General features: G+C 40.8%; 1 protein-coding gene across 1 annotated transcript in view; it reads left to right on the top strand.

The window, feature by feature from the left end:
• CPNE4 (copine IV) overlaps positions 1 to 19032 on the top strand; it is a 525574-nt gene that overhangs the window by 158595 nt on the left and 347947 nt on the right. The gene's annotated exons all lie outside the window — the stretch shown is intronic.

The raw sequence follows: 19032 nt of genomic DNA, 5'->3' as shown, positions 1-19032 counted from the left end.
AATTGATGCTTTTGAACTGTGGTGTTGGAGAAGACTCTTGAGAATCCCTTGGACTGCAAGGAGATCCAACCAGTCCATTCTGAAGGAGATCAGCCCTGGGATTTCTTTGGAAGGAATGAGGCTAAAGCTGAAACTCCAGTACTTTGGCCACCTCATGTGAAGAATTGACTCATTGGAAAAGACTCTGATGCTGGGAGGGATTGGGGGCAGGAGGAGAAGGGGACAACAGAGGATGAGATGGCTGGATGGCATCACCGACTTGATGGACATGAGTTTGAGTGAACTCCGGGAGTTGGTGATGGACAGGGAGGCCTGGCGTGCTGCGATTCATGGGGTCGCAAAGAGTAGGACACGACTGAGCGACTGAACTGAACTGAACTGAAGTTACTTAGCCATTTCCCTGTTGTTAAGTATTTATATTGTGTCTAGTTTCTTATTATAAATAATGTTGCAATAAACATTTCTGAGCAGAGTTATGTTCTCCCAAACTTGTGTATAAGCATCAGGAAATCTGAGAATTGTTCATCTTTATATCTCTAGTGCCTAGAACAGTGCCTGGCACAGAGTAGGTACCTAACAATATTTTTAAAATATCTTTCCTCACATTTTAAATTCTTCATTTTGAAAAGACTACCAGATGTCTATATCTTCAAAGTGTTCTTATCCAAGTATTTCCTTTAAGGACCAGAACAAATCACATACTCAGTTTTTCTATCACTGAAAAACTTTATAGAAGCAATTATCAGCAAAACTTCCTCAATAGTTTTGCTTTTTGGGGGGGAAGGGGGACTAAATTTATATAGAGCTGAGTGGGCAAAGGATGGGGAGAGACTTCCGGTTCCCTTTCACCTGTCACATGCCAGGCTCTGTGCTAAGCATGGTGCTGCATCATCATCATCTTCATGACAGCCAAGATGTGGGTGAAGTCATGCCCATTTCCAAACCTTCAGGAGATTATGCAACTTGTCCAATTCCAAGGCCATCCAGCAAGCTAACAGCAGAGCCACATTTGAATTCACATTTGTCTGATTTCAAAGTACTTTTTAATTTTACCTTTCACTACTCCTCTGGAAACCAATTTGGAATTATAAGGTAGAAAATGTTTGAAGTCAACCTTGGAAACTTCTAATTCCAATCCTGTGTTCATCAAAGTTTTCAGACTAAGGATAGGATGCCAAGAGTTGAAGTACTCATTCAGGGATGGTTTTCACTGTGAGTGCTGACCTATTCTGCTGTAGCTCTGTGTTATTATAACCTAGTCTCTGCAAATCATCAGGAGCAAAGCAGCATCTTTTTCAGTGTCTATAACGCTGAATATTCTGTCTTGACTGCCTATCTGACTCTTGCCATCTCCTCTAGGGATTCTAGCAATGAGACTCTTTCACTTTCTCTCCAGTCCTGTTGGCTTCCGGCTTAGTTTCTTTGGACTCCTAGCATGGCATGAGCTCAGGGTCACTAGTCAGTGTACCCAGACTAGGTCCTGACACTGAGCATTTACTAAGTACCTATTAGCCCTCCCAAGCCTGAGAAACTCATGAAGTACACTACATTTTATATCCCAGAACTTTTTACACAGTGATGCCCTCTCTGAAGAGTGAGCCAGTGGTCAAGTCCTATGTTTGGTAAGAAGTCATGGCCCAGAGTCCCCCTCATTTCTCCTCTGTTGACATAAAACTCTGGCAGAGAACTGAGCTAATGGAACATCTGGAGTGGATTCCAGATATTGTTTGATGCCTGTTTAAAGACACAAGGCAACTGTTTTGCCTGTAGTGTATAGATTTATCTCTTCTACAGTGATCTAAATGGTTTGGAGTGATTGGACAGGAAGTTATTGTAAAATACAGTTAAGTACAAAAATAAACCTGACCCCATTTCAGTCAGAAAAGTAGCATGAGCTTTTTAGAAAATTCCTGGCACCACCTGCATAATGACTGATTGGCCTGCTGTGGGCATTGCTGATAGAAGCAGGTCACTCCTCCCAGTCCCCAGGACAAACGATAGAGGCTGCCTACAGGTGCCACTGAGGAAATATATGTCCATGACTGTGCTGCAGGGTCTGGATACTGACTCCACTAGATATATAAGCCCCTGATGGCATTTTGAATGAGCCCCTTGGAAGTCATTCTAGATGATTTCTTTCTGGGGTAATATGGTGAGTTCACTCCTATAGTAGCTCTCAATCTCACACTCTCATGGAGACTTCTTCACTTCTCTCATAAAAGATGAAGTAGCTGCCAGTTAGGCTTGTCCACCTTTGTCTTCAGCCTTCTCCGGTTACTGCCAGAGGTAGTTACACAATATAGATCAATCCTGTCACTTATCCCAAGCATTCATCCAATAATATCTCTCATTTGTTCAGAGCTTTATCCTGGAATTAAGGTCGCACACTTAAGCTAACATTGAAAGCCTCCCCAATTGTAACCTCAGTATTTCTTTCCTGTGTTATCTTCACCCAGACCTTCCCATGCCACTCTTGGGCAACACTAGTGAGAAGCACGTGGTGGAAGGGCTGAGGCAGAATTGAAAGAGGCCCTCCTTTTATTACCCTTCAAATATTAACACAAGTCATGTCTTGGCTCCATTCTAACGCTGACATTTTAAGTGTCCATAAAATTAAAATATTGGTACATTTAGGATCAAAATCCTAAATATTGTTTCCTTTTCTTTATGCCAGTAATGGATTTATTGAATGTGACAAAACTATCAGGATTTGTGAAAAACTATTTCTTCTGTCATTTTATTGTAAGGCTACAACCCCAAAGCCTTTCCACCACTTATCTACCATAGAACAACTACTGTATACTCGGTAGTTGATATGGATCAGTAGAACATATAGATCCTTAAGATAAATGGACCCTGTCTTCAAGCATCTAACCATGTGATAGTGATAGAGACCTGTAAGCAGAGCTATATTATTAGGTGTTGTGAGCTAAAACACTCTTTATGATTACAGAGGGAGCACAAACCCCTGGGGAGGTTAGGGAAGGCTTCTGGAAGGAGACATATGAAATACACAGATATATAATGAACAGTCCATTTGGAGCCTAAGACCTAATGTCTAGAGCTCTAGGATACCAAAGCCCACTCCAGTCCTAAACTTTACGTTTTTTCTACAACAATATAGAGAAGGCAGTAAATCTAGCTGCTGGCACTGGCCATTACTTCACTAACCCTAGGATGACCTGCAGGCCACTGAATTATCATTCCAGGTATGTTTCACCAGTGGTCATACTAGGGGGGGCTGATCTAGTCTACCACTGAAAATGGTGATTGTATTTGACTCTTGTGTCAATGCTGGAGCATCATTTGTCGGAACTGAAAGATGGGAGAAAGAGGAGATCATGGAAGAAGATTATTCTAGTTCTTTTCATAACTCAATTTGGAGACTGAGGAGTAACAGCAAAATATTAGAAAAGAAAAAGAAATGAAACAAAACCTAAGAGCAGGTAGAAAATAATGATCTCTTTTCATCATATGTAACAATTCTATGACTCATTCTTGCTTGTAGTAAGGATGCAGTGAGATGGGACTGAATACACCCCTGAAGGCTCTCATGGGAGAATTCTGAGCTCAGTTCAGGACCTTGGATAAGATTATGATGATGGCCTCATTCAATATTGTAGCTCCACTTCATGCATTGGTCTTAAAGACACTGCATAGAGTTTATACCTTTAATAAGTTTATTTTTACCACAGGAGCAAGTCCTGGCCCAGCTGTCTGTGTCTTTTCTAAATCAATTAATCCCAGTCTCTCATGAGATAACTCTAAAAGTTAAAAATGTATCCACAGTAGTGATCATAACATTTTTTTTTCTTTCAGAGTCAGTTTTCAAAACCCCACAAAGTGAGCAAATACATCTTAAGCTCTTTGGAAATGTCAGAAGAGTTTAGAGAAAAGTGCCTTTAATTGACTGTGGGGCATAACAAGTTCAATTTAAATTCCAAGGTGCAATGGAATTATATCTTGCACAATTTTATCTTATTTTCTTCTACGTTTTTAGATTAAAAAGTAGAAAAAATAAAAACATCCAAGAAATTATTTTTCGTTTGTGAAATTCAAGCTATAATGTTAGTAGTATCAATGCCATATTAACAAAACATTGCCAGTTTTCTACCACCTTGTCAATACTTCACAGTCGATAGCTATAGAAAGTGGGTTAAATACTTTACTTACATTAAGAATGACAGTATTTGTGTCAGCGATGTTCTAAGATAGACAGACTGCAGTGTTCAGACACAGCACATCAATGCCTCTTACAACAAAATTCCCTGAATGAGTCATGTCAAGGCTTGCCTGAAGTGTACCTGTTGAGCAAAACTGCCCACTGAGTGGATATGAGAACTCAGATACTCTGCCACTGAACCAATAATATAATTATGAGAAGAGTGCTCCTCAAAAGCTTCAGTCACAGGCTTCTGCCAAGTAAGATCGGTCTGTGGACATGTACACAATAATTCATTGAATTACCATCAAGGACCTATTTTGTACCATGGCTTATGCAAGATAATAGGAAGATAAGCAGGAATATCACTATATAAGAGAGACACATAAACAGATACTTAGTAAATACTTTAAACAGATACAGATTAAATAGTCTTTAGAGTGATGTTTAAAGTGACTTCCCTGGTGGCTCAGTGGTCAAGAACCCACCTGCCAATGCAGGACATGTGGGTTCTATGCCTGGATTAGTAAGATCCATGGGAGAAGGAAATGGCAATCCACTCCAGTATTCTTGTCTGGAAATTCCATGGACAGAGTGGCCTGGCAGGCTACAGTCCATGGGATTACAAAAGGGTCAGACATGACTTAGTGACTAAGCAAAAACAACGATGTTAAAGAAATGCATGTGAAGTGTTAGTGTAAGTGTTAATGTAAGTGAAAGTGTTAGTCGCTCAGTCCAGTCTGACTCTGTGATTCCACAGACTGTAGCTTCTGTCGATGCATAGAGTGATATAAAAAATCACGTGTAGTAGCATCATCTACCCCGACCTATGAAGGGTGGTTGGAAATCCCTCCTAGAAGAGATGGCCCTTAAGCTGAGTGAGAGATGACAGTTTTCTGAGATGGCTGGGAGTCTGAGGAAGAAGTTTTTCAACCTTCCAATCTTCTTTCAACTAGGTATGTGTTTAAGTCTGAATTTTGCAATAAGGAGTTCATGATCTGAACCACAGTCAGCTCTCAATATTGTTTTTACTGATGGTATAGAGCTTCTCCATCTTTGGCTGCAAAAAATATAATGAATCTGACTTCAGTATTGACCATCTGGTGATGTCCATGTGTAGAGTCTTCTCTTATGTTGTTGGAAAAGGGTGTTTGCTATGACCAGTGCATTCTCTTGGCAAAACTCTGTTAGCCTTTGAGCTGCTTCATTTTGTACTTCTAGGCCAAACTTGCCTTTTAGTAGAGATATCTCTCGATTTCCTGCTATTGCATCCCAGTCCCCAATGACAAAAAGGACAACCTTTTTTGATGTTAGTTCCAGAAGGTCTTGTAGGTCTTCATAGACATGTTCAACTTCAGCTTCTTCAGCATTGTGGGCATAGGCTTGCATTACCATGATATTCAATGGTTTGCCTTGGAAACAAACAGAGATCATTCTGTCATTTTTGAGATTGCACCCAAGTACTGCATTTCAGACTTTTTTGTTTACTATGAGGGCTACTCCATTTCTTCTAAGGGATTCTTGCCCACAGTAGTAGATATAATGATCATCTGAATTAAATTCATCAATTCCAATCCATTGTAGTACACTGATTATTAAAATGTTGATGCTCACTCTTGCCATCTCCTCTTTGGCCACTTCTAATTTACTTTGATTCATGAACCTACCATCTAGGTTCCTATGCAATATTCATGTCAATTGAAGAAAGTAGGGAGAAACACTAGGCCATTAAAGAAAGAAAGTCAGTTATCCGGTTGTGTCCAACTCTTTGGGACCCTATGGACTGTAGACCACCAGGCTCCTCTGTTCATGGAATTCTCCAGGCAAGAATACTGGAGTGGGTTGCATTCCCCTGCTCCAGGGGATCTTCCTGACCCAGGGATTGAACCTGGGTTTCCTGCATAGCAGTCAGATTCTTTCCATTTGAGCCACCAGGGAAGCCCAAGCCATTAAGATTTTATGTAAATCAAATCCCTTATGATTATACAGTAGGAATGACAAATAGATTCAAGGGATTAGATCTGATAGACAGAGTGCCTCAAAAACTATGAATAGAGGTCTGTGACATTGTACAAGATGTGGTGGTCAAAACCATCCCCAAGAAAAAAAAATGCAAAAAGGCAAAATGGTTGTCTCTCTTACAAATAGCTGAGAAAAGAAGAGAAGCTAAAGGCAAAGGAGAAAAGGAAAGATATAACCATCTGAATGCAGAGTTCCAAAGATTAGCAAGGAGGGATAAGAAAACCTTCCTAAGTGAACAATAGCCAAAGAATTGATGCTTTTGAACTATGGTGTTGGAGAAGACTCTTGAGAGTCCCTTGGACTACAAGGCGATCCAACCAGTCCATCCTAAAGGAGATCAGTCCTGGGTGTTCATTGGAAGGACTGATGTTGAAGCTGAAACTCCAATACTTTGGCCACTTGATGCAAAGAGCTGACTCATTTGAAAAGACCCTGATGCTGGGAAAGATTAGGGGACGACAGAGGATGAGATGGTTGGATGGCATCACTGACTCAATGGACATGGGTTTGGGTGAACTCCGGGAGTTGGTGATGGACAGGGAGGCTTGGCGTGCTGTGGTCATGGGGTCACAAAGAGTCGGACACGATTGAGCAACTTAACTGAACTGAAAGTGAACAATGCAAAGAAATAGAGGAAAACAATAGAATGGGAAAGACTAGAGATCTCGTCAAAAAAATTAGAGATACCAAGGGAATATTTCATGCAAAAATGGGCCCAATAAAAGATAGAAACAATATGGATCTAACAGAAGCAGAAGATATTAAAAAGAGGTGGCAAGAATACACAGAAGAACTATACAAAAAAGATCTTCGTGACCCAGATAACCACAATGGTGTGATCACTCACCTAGAGCCAGACATCCTCAAGTCTGAAATCAAGTGGGCCTCAGAAAGCATCACTAGGAGCAAAGCTAGTGGAGGGGATGGAATTCCAACTGATCTATTCCAAATCCTAAAAGATGATGCTGTGAAAGTGCTGCACTTAATATTCCAGCAAATATGGATAATTCAGCAGTGGCCACAGGACTGGAAAAGGTGAGTTTTCATTCCAGTCCGTGTCCAACTCTTGTGACCCTATGGATGGTAGCCTGCCACTCTCCTCTGTCCAAGGGAATCTCTAGGCAAAAATAATGAAGTGGGTTGCCATTTCCTTCTCCAGGGGATCTTCCCAACCCAGGAATCGAACCCAGGTTTCCAGCATTGCAGGCAGATTCTTTGCCAGCTGAGCTACACGGGAAGTCCTTTCTAATCCCAGAGAAGGGCAATGCCAAAGAATGTTCAAACTACTGCACAACTGCACTAATTTCACATGCTAGCAAAGTAATGCTCAAAATTCTCCAAGCCAGGCTTCAACAGTATGAGAACTTACAGATGTTCAAACTGGATTTAGAAAAGGCAGAGGAACCAGAGATCAAATTGTCAATATCCACTGGATCATGGAAAAAAGCAAGAGAGTTCCAGAAAAACATATACTTCTGCTTCATTGACTACTCTAAAGCCTTTGACTGTGTAGTAGTAGTAGTGAAAGTTTCTCAGTCATGTCTGATTCTTTGTGACCCCATGGACTCTATAGTCCATGGAATTTTCCTGGCCAGAATACTGGGGTGGGTAGCCTTTCCCTTCTCCAGCAGATCTTCCCAACCCAGGAATCAAACCCAGGTCTCCCACACTGCAGGCAGATTCTTTACCAGCTGAGCCACAAGGAAAGCCCAAGAATACTGGAACAGGTAGCCTATCCCTTATCCAGCATATCTTCCCAACCCAGGAATCAAACCTGGGTCTCCTGCATTGCAGGGGGATTCTTTACCAACTGAGACTGTGTGGATCACAACAAACTGAAAAATTCTTCAAGAGATGGGAATACCAGACCACCTTACCTGCCTCTTGAGAAATCTATATGCAGGTCAAGAAGCAACAATTAGAACTGGTCATGGAACAACAGACTGGTTCCAAATCAGGAAAGGAGTACGTCAAGGCTGTATATTGTCACCCTGCTTATTTAACTTCTATGCAGAGTACTTCATGAGAAACGGTGGGCTGGAAGAAGCACAAGCTGGAATTTAAAAAGTTGGCTTAGAGCGCAACATTCAAAAAGCTAAGATCATGACATCTGGTCCCATCACTTCATGGTAAATAGATGGGGAAACATTGGAAACAGTGACAGAGTCTAGTTTATTGGGCTCCAAAATCACTGCAGATGGTGTCTGCAGCTATGAAATTAAAAGGCACTTGCTCCTTGCAAGAAAAGCTATGACTAAACTAGACAGCATATTAAAAAGCAGAGACATCAGTTTGCTGATGAAGGTCCATATATCAAAGCTATGGTTTTTCCAGTAGTCATGTATGGATGTGAGAGTTGGACTATAAAGAAGGCTGAATGCCAAAGAATTGATGCTTTTGAACTGTGGTGTTGGAGAAGACTCTTGAGAGTCCCTTGGACTGCAAGCAGATCAAACCAGTCAATCCTACAGGAAAGCAGTCCTGAAAATGCATTAGGAGGACTGATGCTAAAGCTGAAGCTCCGATATTTTGACAACCTAATGCAAAGAGTCGACTCAGTAGAACAGTCCATGATACTGGGAAAGAATGAAGGCAGGAGAAGAAGGGGACAACAGAGGATGGTACCTGTGACACAATGGACAGAGTCTGAGCAAACTCTGGGAGATGGTGAAGGCCAGGGAAGTCTGGCGTAGTGTAGTTCATGGGGTCACAAAGAGTAACACATGACTGAGTGACTGAACAACATCAAGGTATGTGTTTGGAAGAAAGAAAACAGTCACCTCTTAGTCTATTTCTCAGCCTGATCAAATGATTTTTACAGCTGAATTAGGACATTTTAAAAGGCACTGTGCTGGGTATATGCTCAGTCATTGTCTGGTTCTTTGTGACCCCAGGAACTCTAGCCTTCCAGGCTGCCCTGTCCATGGAATTTTCCAGGCAATATTACTAGAGTGGTTTGCCATTTCCTATTCCAGGGGATCCTACTGATCCAGGAGGAGAACCTGCATCTCTTGTCTCCTGCATTGGCTGGCAGATTCTTTATAACTGAGCCAGCAAGGAAGCCACTTTAAACATCACACTTAAGCTATTTAATCTGTATCTGTTTGTTTTACTTATTAGTAACTGTTTATGTGTCTCTCTTATATTGTGGTATTCCTGAGGGTGGAAAAGCTGGGCCATGCTTATATTCCTATTGTCTTGCACAAGTCATGGTACAGTTTAGGTACTTGATGGTGATTCAGTGAATTATTGTACATATCCATAGACTAATCTTAATTGGCAGAAGCCTGTGACTGAGGCTTTGAGGAGCACTCTTGTCGTAATTTTATCATTGGTTCAGTGGCAGAGCATCAGAGTTCTCATGTTCACTCAGTGGGAAGTCTTGCTACTTGACATGACTTATTCAGGAAGTTTTGTTTGTAAGAATCATTGATGTGCTGTGTCTGAACAGGGCAGTTAGTCTATCTCAGAACATCACTGACACAAATACTGCTATTCCTAATATAAGTAAAATATTTACCCCACTATCTATAGACTCTAAAGATTGGAAGGTATGTAATAGAGCCCCTTTGTTTCCATGTTCCTGTTTCCTACAGAATAAAACAAAAACAAATAATAGGTGTCCTGATAGTTGGACCCCTCTAGCGTGTTCATTTGGAAAGGTTGTAGTGCAATCTAACCTTTCCTACACTTTGGGAGGAATCCCTGTGATAGGATAAACGAATCAGTCTTGATTAGCCACTTGCATGAAGTTAGCTACATCATGGTTCATTCATGCTTGAGATATCATGGGCAGATACACAGTGAGTTGAATGTGTCCTGTGTTACCCTCCTCAGATCCCTCCCTTTGCCAATTTGGGGATACTTGCTTTGGAAATATTAAATCCAAGAAAGCAGGCCATTGCAAATGATGAGGGGTCTGAAGTATCCTACTTTCAGCCCAACTGTCCTTGACAAATGAGAATGACAAGAAGATGCTGTTGCTGTGGCCAGCATTTCAATCCAGAATTCAGATTTCTGTTGCTTAGTAAAACCAGAGCCACTGTGATCTGCAGAGTGTAATCATAGTGTGGAGTGAATGAAACCTAAGTAAACACCTGTCAGAGGCTGGCACTGACCAGTGTCATCTGGTCAGTGAAACCACTCAGACCCCTCTCCAAAGAAAGATCAGTATTCTGGTTGGAGGCACAGAGCTGTTACTTTTTCAAAGAAAGTTAAACTTGCCCAACATCATCAGAGGAAAAGAATATATGTGTATTATTCTAACAACAAAGCAGTGGCTTGAAGAGGAAGACTCCTAAGGTCTACCTCTGAACTGCAATGACACTGATGTTCTTTGAGTGGGAGGTTTCTGTTCATTTGATATTTTCAGCTTTTTGTGCCAGAAACAGAAGCACCTTGGGAGACTTGTGGGTGAATGAATTCTCCCTAGAGAGCAGCAGATGAGGTTAAACCCATGTACTGATGGAGGGTCTGGGGATAAAGGTGGGGAGTAGGAGAGGAAAGGGCAGTTGGATGTGTGGCAATGAACTGACTTAAAGAATAGTTGCTTTCCAGCCTTCCTCCAAAGACTTCAGGAATGAAGCTTGGGAAACATGTCTTTCAGCAGAAAGCTATGGGGTAGTTCATGTTCTTGACCTGAGGGAGCAGGTCCAGAATAGATGAATGTGTCTAAATAGTCAGGGTTGGGACACCTGATTTCATCCAAAATGTGGCAGAAGTTGTCTCACAAAATGGCTTTGATTCAAGTAACCTTGGACAGTGCAAATTTGGGTGCAGAAAATTTGGTACCAGCCTTCCTCTGAGGTTTTCATGATTCCATTAGGAAGAACATCTATATGATTTCTTTGAAAGATGTCATGCTCTTAATCAGTGTAAGTCCTTTTAAGATACTGAAAGTGGTGTATGACAGGTATATCCCTTTATAGCCAAATTGTGCTTGGGCATCTAAGTTGAAGCTCATTCTATTCCTGAGAGCTTTACACCCCAGTCAACTGCATCTCTGAAAAAGTAGCTTCCTAGTGATAATCCTGATGGCATCTCAGGAAGTCTGTGTACCATAGGCAAGGAAACAGGAAGGCAGCCCATGGCAATGAGCTCATGGAAACAGGATACATGAGACAGCAGTCACTGGGGCATGCATACTGGTAAATCCCGATAAAGGACTTTGATCTCATGTACACAGACATGGAGGTTTACAAGTCTGTTGCCCACTTCTCTGTGACTCTCTTCTTTGAAGAGGTGATATTTGAGCAAAGAACTAAATGGTGACCTGGAACCAGCCAGTATCAAAATCTGGGAATAAAGCATTCCAGAGAGAGGAAACAGCTAGTGCAAAGATCCTGGGGCAAGCACAGATTTGGTCCATTCAGAAAGAGATTTGAATCAGTATGCTTGGATTTTAGTGAGTGAGAGAGGCCGTGATGGAAGAAATGGTCAGAGCAGGAGACAGAAATCTTATCATGTTGGACAGTGGTTGTTATCAATCACTGTGTATCAAAAATGTAGTCACTCTACCTGCATTGATTCCCATTTAGGTAGTCTAGGATGGGGCACTGCTGTTTGATTCTTGTTTTCATTGTTGTGGTTGTTCCTGCTCTTGTGGTTATTTTATGTCTCCAGGTGATTAAAATCACAGGTGAAAAATCACTGATGAGGAGCCTTATAGGTTCTTCTAAAAGTTTGGATTTTATTTGAGGAACAATTTTTTAAAGTCACGAAGGATTTTAAGCAGGGAAATGACATGATATGATTTCCATATTCAAAATGTCATTCTTGCTCCTGTGTAGAGAATTAATTAAAAGAGGCAAGAATGAGAGAAACTCTTAGAAGTCCATTGCCAAGATCTGTGGAACCTTAGTCTATCAGAGGAAGAGTTGGATGGAGAGAGGAAGCATGGAGGTTTGTCCTACACATTTTGTAAGATATATGTGTGCTGATGAATTGGATTTGGGAGTATGAAAAAGATGAATGGCCAACAGATTTTTTAGGAATTCAATGCATTGTGGTGCCATTTACAGAAATAGGACACCCTGAGGAGAAGCACATCTTTTGAAGGATGAGGAGTGGAATAAAAACTTCCATTCCTGGAGTGTTATGTTGAGACTACATGTTGATTCACAATAGGAATTTATGGGAGAGATACAGACTATGCATAGAAAATTGTGAGTTTGTACGGTACATCAAGCTATATGTTGAGATTTCCTTGCAATCGAATGTGGAGAGTGTAGGGGTGTGGTAATGTTTAGGGGATCTAAAGCAAATGGGTGCTTTTTTTGTGTGAATTAAAATTGGGAATAATGGATCTGTGCAGAGAATTCTTGTATTCGTATTAAAATATTTCTTGAAGAAATAAAAGAATCTGAAGTGGAAGATGAAACTTAAGAGTTTGTTGTATTTTAAATAAGCCCTGTGTTGGTCAGCTTTTCTCTATAGAAATAAATGAAACTTATGAGATGACATGAGGGTGGGGGCAGGAATAAACTTTTCAGTGACAACAGCCTTGATTCTAGGGACAATTATCTGAAAATGAATCATTGTGTCCTGTTCCTTATCTGCCCCTCACCCTAGGGTGGTTCTCCTACCAAGTGAGGGGGTACTTTCAGATTCTAGTTCCCTTTAATTCTGCTTCAACTGTCAGTTTCGTGACTATAGTCCAGTATCTTAACAGTGTCTTCAGAAAACCTTAATACCAGTGAAGTGGTTCACCTAATGGTAAAAATAAGTCCTTTTCTTAAAGAAAACAACCGAAATTACTGAGGAACCATGGCTTGGTGATGGCAGACAGCCCTGGAGAGGTGAAACCTGCCTCTAGCATGGCTCCAGAGCACCCAGTGGCTGTGGGGAGTGAGGGGTTTGGTACCTTCCCACACACAGTGAATTACTCCATTACACAAGCACATCAGTACTTTTCCTCCTTTCCCAATCTTGTATGGTCTGTTGATTAGTTGACTTAGAGCAATATTCTTCAGACCCTAGAGGCACATGCTCTAAGGAAACATGAAGATTTTCCAAAGAGTACAAGGGCATAATTACAGATCTTCTAGTTCCATCTGTACTGCTTCTTAAGAATTGAACTGTGTAGGAATTCTCCATTCTCCTACCTTATCAAATAAAGAAACTTGCTCCTGGACTCTGTCTAGTCGCACATTGTCCAGTGGTTTACAAAATCTTCCTAAATGCTAAACAAGGGGCTATTTGAATGTTAGTGTAGATGCTGAGAAAAAGGAGGACAGTCCTGACAAATCTTTCTGCAAGTCAGGTTTTCCAATTCTTTAATTTTACAAAATTGAAGGTGAACTAATTGACTTGTCAGCTGCTGCTGCTGCTGCTAAGTCGCTTCAGTTGTGTCCGACTCTGTGCAACCCCATAGACGGCAGCCCATCAGGCTCCCCCATCCCTGAGATTCTCCAGGCAAGAACACTGGAGTGGGTTGCCATTTCCTTCTCCAATGCATGAAAGTGAAAAGTGAAAGTGAAGTCGCTCAGTCGTGTCCGACTCTTAGCGACCCCATGGACTGCAGCCCACCAGGCTCCCCTGTCCATGGGGTTTTCCAGGCAAGAGTATTGGAGTGGGGTGCCGTTGCCTTCTCCGTGTCAGCTGCTAGATCATTAAAAATAATTTTGATGATAAATCACTTTGTGATTTTGAGATACAACTTGAAAGGTGTACAAAAATTAAATGGCACTTCTATTACAAAACTCATTCATGTCTGTTTATTTACAAGAAAAAAGACTTTCAGTTCTAGTTGTTGTTCAGTTGCTAAGTCATATCTGATTCTTTTCAGCATGCCAAGCTTCCCTGCTCTTCACTATATCCTGGAGTTTGCTCAAACTCACTTCCATTGAGTCAGTGAAGCCATCTAGCCATCTCATCCTCTGCTGCCCACTTCTCCTCTTGCCCTCAATCCTTCCCACCATCAGAGTCTTTTCCAGTAACCAGCTCTTTACATCAGGTGATCAAAGTATAGGAGCTTCAGCTTCAGCATCAGTCCTTCCAATGAATATCCAGGGTTGATTTCCTTTCTGATTGACTGGTTTGATCTCCTTGCAGTCCAAGGGACTCTCAAGAGTCTTCTCCAACACCACAGTTTGAAAGCATCAATTCCTCAGTGCTTAGCCTTCTTTATAATATAATTCTCAAAATCTATACATGACTACTGGAAAAACCATAGCTTTGACTACATGGGCCTTTGTTGGCAAGGTGATGTCTCTGCTTTATAATATGCTGTCTAGGTTTGTCATAGCTATTCTTCCAAGGAGCAAATGTCTTTTAAGGTCATAGCTACAGCCACCATCCATATTGATTTTGGAGCCTAGGGAAATAAAATCTGACACTTTTTTCACATTTTCCCCATTTCTTTGCCATGAAGTGATAGGACCAGATACCATGATCTTCATTTTTTGAATGTTGAATTTTAAGCCAGCTTTTTCACTCTTATTAAAGATACTTCAATAAGATACTTTTTAGTTCCTCTTTACTTTCTGCCATTGAAGTGGTATCATATGCATATCTGAGATTGTTGCTATTTCTCCTGGCAATCTTGATTCCTGCTTGTGATTCATCAAGCCCAGAATTTTGCATGATGCATTGTGCATATAAGTTAAATCAGCAGAGTGACAATATACAGCTTTGAAGTATCCCTTTCCCAATTTTGAAACAGTCCATTGTTCAATGCCCTTGTTACTTCTTGTCCTGCATAAAGGTTTCTCAGGAGACAGGTATTGTGGTCTGGTATTCTCATCTCACAAAGAATATTCCACAGTTTGTTGTGATCCGCACAGTCAAAGGCTTTAGCATAGTCAATGAAGCAGAAGTAGTTTTTTTGCAATTGTCTTGCTTTTTCTATGATACAGTGTGTGTTGGCATATGCTCAGTTCTAAACATTTATAAAAATAAAAAGGAATGCAATGGAGGTGGAATCTGATTTGTGCTAGAGATTGGTTATATTTATTCTTTTAAATGAAGTAATTATTATTCATCTTACTAAGAAATGCATTTTGAATTATAATTTTAACTAATAATTATTAATCAAAATTTACAATATATTTCATTGTAATGATCAATGCTATATTCATTATTCTCTTATCCTTATCTGTCAGAGGGCAGATAGAATGAAAACCACAATCACAGAAAATTAATCAAACTGATCATATGGACCACAGCTTTGTCTAACTCAATGAAGCTGTGAGCCATGCCATGTAGGGCCACACGTGGCGCTACATGATGAAGGGTCATGGTGAAGAGTTCTGATAAAATTTGGTCCACTGGAGAAAGGAATGGTGAACAACTACAGTATTCTTGCCTTGAGAACCTCATGAACAGTATGAAAAGCAAAAAGATATGATGAACTGAAAGATGAACTCCCCTAGTCAATAGGTGCCCAAAATGCTACGGGAGAAGAGTGGAGAAATAACACCAGAAAGAATGAAGAGACAGAGCAAAAGCAAAAAGAACACCAAGTTGTGGATGTGACTAGTGATAGAAGTAAGTCCAATGCTATTAAGAACAATATTGCATAGGAACCTGAAACGTTAGATCCATGAATCAAGACAAATTAGAAGTGGTCAAACAGGAGATGGCAAGAGTGAACATCAACATTTTAGGAATCAGTGAACTAAAATGGACTGGAAACAGTGAATTTGACTCAGATGACCATTATATCTACTACTATAGGCAAGAATCCCTTCGAAGATGGAGCAGTCCTTATAGTCAACAAAATAGTCTGAAATGCAGTACTTGAGTGCAATCTCAAAAATGACAGAATGATCTCTGTTTGTTTCCAAAGCAAACCATTCAATATCACAGTAATCCAAGTCTATACCCCAACCAGTAATGCTGAATGAGCTGAAGTTGAACATGTCTATGAAGACCTACAAAACCTTCTGGAACTAACATCAAAAAAGGTTGTCCTTTTTATCATTGGAAACTGGGATGCAATAGCAGGAAGTCAAGAGATACTTCTACTAACAGGCAAGTTTGGCCTAGGAGTACAAAATGAAGCAGCTCAAAGGCTAACAGAGTTTTGCCAAGAGAATGCACTGGTCATAGGAAACAGTCTCTTCCAACAAAACAAGAGAAGACTCCACACATGGACATCACCAGATGGTCAAGACAAAAATCAGTTCATTTCAGTTCAGTCACTCAGTCGTATCCGACTCTTTGTGACCCCATGGACTGCAGCATGCCAGGCCTCCCTGTCCATCACCAACTCCCAGAGTTTACCCAAACCCATGTCCATTGAGTCGGTGATGCCATCCAACCATCTCATCCTCTGTCGTCCTCTTCTCCTCCTGCGTTCAATCTTTCCCAGCATCAGGGTCTTTTCAAATGAGTCAGCTTTTCACATCAGGTGGCCAAAATATTGGAGTTTCACCTTCAACATCAGTCCTTCCAATGAACACTCAGGACTGATCTCCTTTATGATGGACTGGTTGGATCTCCTTATGGTCCAAGGAACTCTCAGAGTCTTCTCCAACACCACAGTTCAAAAGCATGAATTCTTCAACACGCAACTTTCTGTATACTCCAACTCTCACATCCATATGTGACTACTGGAAAACCATAGCCTTGACTAGACTGACCTTTGTTGGCAAAGTAATGCTTTTTAATATGCTGTCTAGGTTGGTCATAACATTCCTTCCAAGGAGCAAGTGTCTTTTAATTTCATGGCTGCAGTTAACATCTGCAGTGATTTTGGAAGCCCCAAAAAGTAAAGTCTGCCACTGTTTCCCCATCTACTTGCCATGAAGTTATGGGACCAGATGCCATAATCTTAGTTTTCTGAATGTTGAGCTTTAAGCCAACTTTTTTACTCTCCTCTTTCACTTTCATCAAGAGGCTCTTTAGTTCCTCTTCACTTTCTGCCATAAGGGTGGTGTCATCTGCATATCTGAGGTTATTGATATTTCTCCAGGCAACCTTGATTCCAGTTTGTGCTTCATCCAGCCCAGTGTTTCTCAGGATGTACTCTGCATATAAGTTAAATAAGCAGGGTGACAATATACAACCATGACATACTACTTTTCCTATTGGAACCAATCTGTTCCAAATAGGAACAGTTCACGTCCATGTTGTTCCATGTCCAGTTCTAACTGTTGCCTCTTGACCTGCATACAGATTCCTCAAGAGGCAGGTCAAGTGGTATGGTATTCCCATCTCTTTCAGAATTTTCCACAGTTTATTGTGATCCACACAGTCAAGGGCTTTGGCATAGTCAATAAAACAGAAATAGATGTTTTTCTGGAACTCTCTTGCTTTTTTGATCATCCAGTGGATGTTGGCAATTTGACCTCTGGTTCCTCTGCCTTTTCTAAATCCAGCTTGAATATCTGGAAATTCACAGTTCATGTATTACTGAAGCCTGGCTTGGAGAATTTTGAGCTTTACATTACTAGCATGTGAGATGAGTGCAATTGTGCAGTAGTTTAAGCATTCTTTGGCATTGCCTTTCTATGAGATTGGAATGAAAACTAATGTTTTCCAGTCCTGTGGCCACTGCTGAGTTTTCCAAATTTGCTGGCATATTTAGGACTTGAAACAGCTCAACTGGAATTCCATCACCTCCACTAGCTTTGTTCATAGTGAGGCTTCCTAAGGCCCACTTGGCTTCACTTTCCAGGATGTCTGGCTCTAGGTGAGTGATCACACCATCGTGATTATCTGGGTTGTGAAGATCTTTTTTGTACGGCTCTTCTATGTATTCTTGCCATCTCTTCTTAATATCTTCTGCTTCTATTAGGCCAATACCATTATTGACCTTTATTGAGCCCATCTTTGGCCAAAATCATATTGGTTATATTCTTTGCCGCCAAAGATGGAGAAGCTCTATACAGTCAGTAAAAACAATATTGGGAGCTGACTATGGCTCAGATCATGAGCACCTTTTTGCAAAATTCAGACTTAAATTGAAGAAAGTATGGAAAGCCACTAGACCATTCAGTTGTGACCTAAATCGAGTCCCTTATTATAGAGATTATACAGAGAAAGTGACAAGTAGATTCAAGGGGTTAGATCTGATGGACAGAGTGCCTGAAGAACTATGAACAGAAGTTCGTGACGTTCTACAGGAGGCAGTGATCAAGACCATCCCCTAGAAAAAGAAATGCAAAAGGCAAAATGGTTGCCTCAAAGCCTTAAAAATATCTGAGAAAAGAAGAGAAGCTAAAGGCAAAGGGGAAAAGGAAGGATATACCCATTTGAATGCAGCATTCCAAGAATAGCAAGGAGTGATAAGAAAGCCTTCCTAAGTGATCAATCCAAAGAAATAGAGGAAAACAATAGAATGGGAAAGATTAGAGGACTTCTCAAGATAATTAGAGATACCAAGGAAACATTTCATGGAAAGATGGATGCAATAAAGGACAGAAACATTATGGATGTAACAGAAGCAGAAGATATAAGAAGAGGTGGCAGGAATACACAGAAGAACTACACAAAAATGACTGGAAAAGGTCTGGAAAATGTCAGTTTTCATTCACATCCCAAAGAAAGGTAATGCCAAAGAATACTCAAACTACTGCACAATTGCACTCATCTCACACAATAGCAAAGTAATGCTGAAAATTCTCCAAGCCAGGCTGCAACAGTACGTGAACCCTGAACTTCCAGATGTTCAAACTGGATTTAGAAAAGGCAGAGGAACCAGAGATCAAACTGTGAACATCCGTTGGATCATCAAAAAAGCAAGAGAGTTCCAGAAAAACATCTACTTCTGCCTCATTGACTATGCCAAAGCCTTTGACTGTTTGGATCACAATAAACTGTGGAAAATTCTGAAAGAGATGGGAATACCAGACCAACTGATCTGCCTCCTGACAAATCTGTATGCAGGTCAAGAAAGAAAGAGA

Source organism: Bison bison, unplaced genomic scaffold, assembly GCF_000754665.1.
Source record: "Bison bison bison isolate TAMUID 2011002044 unplaced genomic scaffold, Bison_UMD1.0 scf7180017864037, whole genome shotgun sequence".
NCBI lineage: Eukaryota > Metazoa > Chordata > Mammalia > Artiodactyla > Bovidae > Bison > Bison bison.
Note: the sequence above shows the minus strand (reverse complement) of the source record. Positions and strands in the feature narration are given on the sequence as shown.